The sequence below is a fragment of the Elephantulus edwardii genome, unplaced genomic scaffold, assembly GCF_000299155.1.
Source record: "Elephantulus edwardii isolate Elephantulus edwardi_28Jun2011 unplaced genomic scaffold, EleEdw1.0 scaffold00081, whole genome shotgun sequence".
Lineage (NCBI taxonomy): Eukaryota > Metazoa > Chordata > Mammalia > Macroscelidea > Macroscelididae > Elephantulus > Elephantulus edwardii.
The window spans coordinates 6,866,381-6,873,688 of NW_006399831.1; positions in this window are offsets into that span (position 1 = coordinate 6,866,381).

The following is a 7,308-nucleotide window of genomic DNA, read 5'->3' on the forward strand; positions in this document are numbered from 1 at the left end:
AGTGTTCAAGGCCTCAAACCTGTTCCTGAGATGATTCCTGAGAAGTGCAAAGACTACAGTTTTCAATATATACTATATCGCAACATCAAGGGGGAAAAATACTCACAATTGGCCCTACAGGCAATAGCAAGAAATACTGAGAAAGGATCAAAGTTCTCAACTATTTTATTTCATGTATATCAACAATTAACATTGACATCCCACCTCCCCCAACATACACCCCCCACAATTAAGAGAAGTCACAGAATTGAATGACATGTTTCATAGGGGAAATGTGCTTTCCAGGACTACCTGAAAGTGCTAACGAGCAACGATATCTGTTAAAGACTAAGGTGCACCTGATCCATGACAGGGTATTTCAATTGCTTCATACGCATGTTACAGTTGAAGAGGGAATTAAATAAACTGAAAAAAAGAATTGATGCCTTCCAATTGCATTTCTGGTCAACAATATGGAGTATTCCAGGGACTGCTGAAAGGACCAACATGGATATCTTAGAGAAAATGCAATCAGGATTCTCCTCAGAGGAAAAGATGATAAAACTGCATCTCATATATTTTGGGCATGTTAAAAGTGTGGGCCAATTCTGGGAGACAGACATATCCTGGAAAAATGACGGTATCAGTGAAAGAGAAAAACAATGAGATGGACTGACACACTGCACTAAAGAGACTGGCTATGTCAGAGTTGATGAGGATGACAAAGGATCGTGTAGTTTCAAATGGAGCTTGTTATTTGTTGTTGTTATGTGTTGTTGAGTTGCTTACGACTCAGAGCGGCCCTATGTACAATAGCCCTGAAACCTACTCTATTCTGTGTCATCCTTAGGGTGTGTCTCTGACACACCCACCCAGTCACTGAAACAAACCATCTCATCGAGGGTCTTCCTTTCTTGCGCTGTCCCTCTACCTTTCCAATCATGATGTCCCTCTCCAAGGCTGGTTCCTTCTTGCCAACATGTCCAAAATATGTCAGATGAAGCTTCAGAATCCTTGCCTCCAAGGAGCAGCCTGGCTTCACCATCTCCAGGATGAAATGTTTCTTCTGGCAGTCCATGGAATTTTCAATACTCCTCTCCAGCACCACAGCTCAAAGGCATCATTCTCTTTCTATCATCCTTAGTCACTCTCCAGCTCTCTAATGTATAGAGGGTCTTCCCCTCCTGCGCTGTTCCTCCACCCTCCCAAGTATGATGTCCCTCTCCAAGGACCGGCCCCTCCTTACAACATGTCCAAATTATGTCAGACGAAGCTTCAGAATCCTTGCCTCCAAGGGGCAGCCTGGCTTCACCATCTCCAGGATGAAATGTTTCTTCCTCTGGCAGTCCATGGTATTTTCAATACTCTTCTCCAGCACCACAGCTCAAAGGCTTCTGTAATCCCTAGTCATTGTCCAGCTTTCTGATGCATAGCAAGTAGTTGTGAAGACTATGGCATGAATCAGGTATTTCTTAGTCTCCATACTAACATTGTTGCTCTTCAGTACCCTGGAGATGTCCCAGATAGCAGACTTTTCCAGTGCAATTTGTCTTTTAATTTCCTGGCTGCTGGTACCAGTAGTTGATTGTGGAGTCAAGTAAACTGAAGAAATTAACTATCTCATGCTCTTCACTACCTATCATGATGCTGCCAATTGGTCCAGTGGCGGGAATCTTTGATTTCATGATGTTTAGCGTCAATCTGTATTGAAGGCTGTATTCCTTGACCTTCTGCAGCAAATGCTTCAGGTTCGCAATTTCAGCAAGCAGGGTTGTGTCTTGTTCATAATGCAGGTTGTTGATGAGTCTTGTTCCAATCATGGTGCCACACTTCTCCTCGTAGAACCCAGCTTCTCGGATATTCTGCTCTGCATACATGATGAAAAGGTATGGAGACAGGATGCATCCCTGGCGTACACCCTTCCCAATTTTGAACCATGCAGTGTTACCCTGCTCTGTTCTGACTACTGCCTCTTGGTCCAAGTACAGTTTTCGCATTAGCACAATTAAATGTTCTGGGATTCCCATTCTTCTCAGAGTCAGCTACAGTTTGTTGTGATCACACAGTCAAATGCCTTTGCATAGTCAATGAAACTCAGATAGACATTCTGCTGGTAATCTCTGCTTTCAGCCAAGATACATCTAAATTTTGGTAGAATATTGTTAGTATCATGGCCTTTTCTAACTATCTGACAGTTCTCTATTGATGTGCTGTTCCAGTGACTCAAAGTCCACTTCACCAGCATATCACAACAACAATAAATTCTTGTATTATATACATTGTAGACTTCTTGGTGAAGTTCCTATGCTCTGAATATTTTTTATCACATCACAAAATATTTTACTGTACTCTAATGGTTGTTGTTTTTGTTATGTGCCATTGAGTTGCTTGCCACTCATAGCGACCTTATGTACGAGTCCTAGACACCGATCTATCTGTGCCAACCTCGCTGTCTCAGACACACTCATTCCCACCACTCCACTCACAGAATCAACCCATCTTATCAAGGTTCTTCCTCTCCTGCGTCGTCCCTCCACTCTCCCAAACATGATGTCCCTCCCTCTCTAAGGACCAGTTCCTCCTTGAAACATGCCCACAGTATGTCAGATGAAGCTTCAGAATCCTTGACTCCAAGGAGCATTCTGGCTTCATCCTCTCCAGAACAAAGCTATTGTTCTCCTAGCAGTCCATGGTATATTCAACACTCTTCTCCAGCACCACATCTCAAAGGCATCAATTCTCTTTCTATCATCCTTATTCACTGTTCAACTCTCTGATGCATAGCACGTAATTGCAAAGACTACAGCCCAGATCAGGCACACCTTAGTCTCTATCCTGATATCATTGCTCTTCAATACTCTTGAAAGGTCCCTCACAACTGACTTTCCCAATGCAATTCATCTCCTGAATTCTTGGCTGCTGTTACCAAGAGCGTTGACTCTGGAACCAAATAAACAAAAACTGTTAACTATCTCAATCACTTCACCATCCACACTGATGCTGCCAATTGGCCCAGTGGTGAGGTGTTTTTTTCTTGATGTTGAGCTTCAATCCATATTGAGGACTGCAGTCCTTGACCTTCTGCAGCAAGTGCTTCAGGTCCTCCTCAGTTTCAGCAAGCAGGGTTGGTAGGTTGTTGATGATTCTTCCACCAATCCTGATGCCACATTCCCCCTCGTACAGCCCAGCATCTCAGATGATCTGTTCTGCATACAGATTGAAAGGTATGGAGACAAAAGACATCCCTGACAGACCCCTTTCTTGATTTTGAACCATCCAGTGTCTTCCCTGCTATGTTCTGACAACTGCCTCTTGGTCCAAGAATAGGTTTCACATTAGGACAATCAAATTTTCTGGGATTCCCATTCTTCTCAGAGTCAGTCACAGCTTGTTGTGATCCACACAGTCAAAAGCCTTTGCACAGTCAATGAAGCACAGATAGACATTCTTCTGGTATTCTCTGCTTTCTGCCAAGATCCCTCTAACATTAGCTATAATATCTCTAGTACCACGACCTCTTCTAAATCCAGCCTGAACATCTGGTAGTTCTCTGTTGACATATTGTTCCAAACGTTTTTTTGGATAACTTTTAGTACTCGAATGGTACAATCCATAAAATAGTATGTTGCTACCCTAAAGCCTGTGTCTTTGGTGACAGGACCCTGCCAGGAGTTTTCTGGAGGATGATAATCATCTTCTTCTGTTAAGATTTACATCTTTGAAAATCTAACTCAGGGTTGCTTTGAGTCAGAACTGAGCTGTAACTGACCAGATGGCAGTGATATTTTTATAATATCATTAGATAAGTAATCTTCTCCCCTGTGATTTACAACCTCTGAGGGTCAGCTCTGAGTCACATATGACACATAGTTCATTTCAAATTATGAGAAAAATAAGAACTATATGGACCTTTATAACAATAGACTAAATATGAGATCCTTGAACAGGTCTCACAAAAGTTAATATTTAGAGATCATAATGAGTATATAAAAAATATTAGAGATAACTACAGGGAGCTCTGTTGGCTTAGCAGTAAGAAGCTGTGCTGCAATCCCAAAGGCATGCAGTTCAAATCCACCAGCAACTCCATGGGAGAAGGATGGGCAATCTCCTCCTGTGTGATTTATTGCTCCTGAGCACCCACTAGATGGTCCTCTATGGGTCGATTCCAACTCGAGAACACTCAACAACAACATACATAATATTATGGTAATACAAAAATAACATTATGTCTATTACTGTCAAAATATAAGGTACTGCTTGTTGTTGTTAAGTGTCGTCGAGTTGTAGGTGACTCATAGTGACCCTATGAATGAGAACACTTGTATAACTTTCATTGTTTCTCCAAGTTCATATGGTTTCTGTAGGTAATCTATTTCAGGAAGCGGATGCCACCCCTGCTTCCAAGCTTGTTTTAATCGGGGAGCTCTACCAAACACTGTCCACAATTGGTAACCATTAGCACATTTAACACATCAGTGTCACAGTGTTAAACATCACTGCAACCACAAGTTACCTCTGTACAGCAAATGGACAGACCAGTGCTATATCACTTAGAAGAGTGTTTGACCAAAAACAATTAAAATCAGGCCTGAGGGCCACAGATTAAAATCACCCATCTTTGGCTTGGTAGAATCGTTTTCTGTCCACTAAGCCCTCTGAGCTCTCCCATTGCTGTTGTTAAGTGCTGTCGAGTTGTTGACGTCTCATAGTGACCCTATGAATGAAAGTTCTGAATATTTTTATAACTTTCACTGTTTCACCAAGTTCATAGTTTCCAGAGGCAAGTTATTTTGGAAGTGGATGCCACTCCTGCTTCCAAACTTGTTTTAATCAGGGAGCACCATCAAACACTGTCCATAATACTACTGCTAACTATCATAATTTTTTGTTTACATTCATAGAAGGGAATTCTAAACATCAGAGTCGTTGTGTAATGTCGAGTAAGAACTCATCTATAGCTAACCCTACAGTGAGTTTTCAGAGACAGTTTCTCACACAGGAAGAGATTGTTAAGAATGAAAACAAGCACATTTTCTTTTTTCATCTAGGTGTACTTGTTTTGTGTTGTTAGGTGTTACAGAATGTATTGTTGTTTTTATATACCTTTAAGTCACCTTCAACTCATAGCAACCCTACGTAAACAGCCCTAAATTCTGCTTTGTCATGTGCCAATCTCACTGTCCTGACAAACCTACCCTTTTATTATAATCCCAGTTACTGAATCAATCCACCTCATACAGGGTCCTCCTGTCCTGTGCTGTCACTCTACCCTCTTAACCATCTACCATATTGCTGCCAATTGGCCCAGTGATGAGAATCTTTGTTTTCTTGATATTGAGCATCATATCTTTGAGGGGGAAAAAAGTTGACACTTTGAAGCTAATTATATATGCCTCATCTAGCTAGCCTGCAGTTTATTTAGTTTGACTAGGCTGAACATTAGATTTCTCACACTGTTGAGTCACCTATTAATCACATGGATGAAGAGTGTATATCTTTCTTTTGAGAGGTCACCAATAAATTCAAACCACCTGAAAGACCAGGCCTTAGACTTCATAGCACAACTACTTACCGTCTATGCCACATAATGTTAATAATCTGGCCATCAATTTCCATCCTTCATTTTTTTCCCTATTCAATTCCTTACCATTTTCCTAATGCTAGCCATGTCTATTTACTTACATTCTCATTTTAGCCAAATTTTATCTCTACTCCCCCCCACCCCCCCGCCAACCATCTTAGGTTTGATATATTTTAACTGTTAAGATTTAGGTTAAAAATCAAGTGTTTTAATCACCGCATTATCAGGACTGCTTTAGATTCAGCTACCCTCCTGAGAAATCTATTCATAGATTAAGAAGCTCTGGTCTGAACAGAACAAAGGAACATTATGTGGTTAAATATCAGGGAAGGTTTTAGTCAAAATTGTATCCTTTCTCCATCCTTTTTCAGTCTGTATGCTGAGAAAATAATTTGAAAAGCTAGACATTATAAAGAAGATTGTGACATCAAGTGTTTTTAAAGTTAGAATCCAGAATTTGAGTTTCTTTTTCCTATAGAGTGGGTTTCATTGAAATATTTCCCTTTACCTGATGGAGGGCCACTTATTTTTCATTTTATAATTTTTATCTTTGCATGCTTACTAAACAGAACACTGTCTCAGAAATCTTTCTAATTTAGGGCTAGAATTAATGGTTTCTAAAACACAGCGAGGAGTGAACTTCTCCTTTGAAGAAAAAGCAGTGGTATTGATCACCAAAACCAATAAAAACACCTTTACCAACAAAATGATCGTTACATCAAGATTGAAGTAAGAGTCAGCAACAACTTGTGTTGTGCAGATAAAATATCCTTTCTTGCTGAAAGTGAAGATGATTTGAAACACTTGTTACAATATATCAAAGACTACAACTTTCAATAGGGATTATATCTCAACATCAAGGAAACAAAAATCTTCACTACTGAACTGACAGATAACATCAAGGTAGACGGAGAAAAGACTGAAATTGTGAATGATTTCATGATAGTTGGATCCACAATCAACATTCATAGTAACAATGCAATAGCCAAGGAATAAAAAAACATTCCGTACTGGGAAAATCTGCTGTCAAGGATCTCTCCAAAGGGCTAAAACGCAGATATATCGGTTTAAATATTAAGGCCAAGCTGTGGTCTTGTCAAATACGTCCTAGGCACCTGAAAATTGCACAATGAATATGAATGACAGAAGAATTGATGTCTTTGTGTTGTAGTGTTATAGAAGAAAATAGAATATTCCACTGACTGCCAAATATCTACTTTTTGTGTGCCAAAGAACACGCAGATATATTGTGGAGAAAGTACCAGCGAGGGTTTTTTTTGGAGGTAAAGATGACAGACCTTCATCTCACATACTTAGGGCATGTTGCTAGGAGAGTAACATCACACTTGGGAAGGTGGAGGGTCAAGAAAAGAGAGGAAGACTCTCCAACAGATGAATTGACCCACTGATTGCTACAATGAGCACAAGTATATCAGAAAAGATGAGGATGGCACAAGATAGGATTCAGCTCTGTTGTTCAGAGGGTCACTCAGTGTCATTCTTGACTCGATAGCATCTAATAACAATAAAAAATGTGCTATTTTTAAAATCATCTTGATAAATAAAACCTTGAATTTTGCCAGAGAAAATTAGAAGCCAACAGACAGTAACTTGACTCTGCCGTCAAATCTACAAACTTACCTGAATTTGCCATCATATGTTTTAAACTGTAAGGTTGTTGTTGTTAGGTGCCGACTAGTTAAGTACAACTCATAGCAACCCTATGAACAAAAGATCTGAACCTT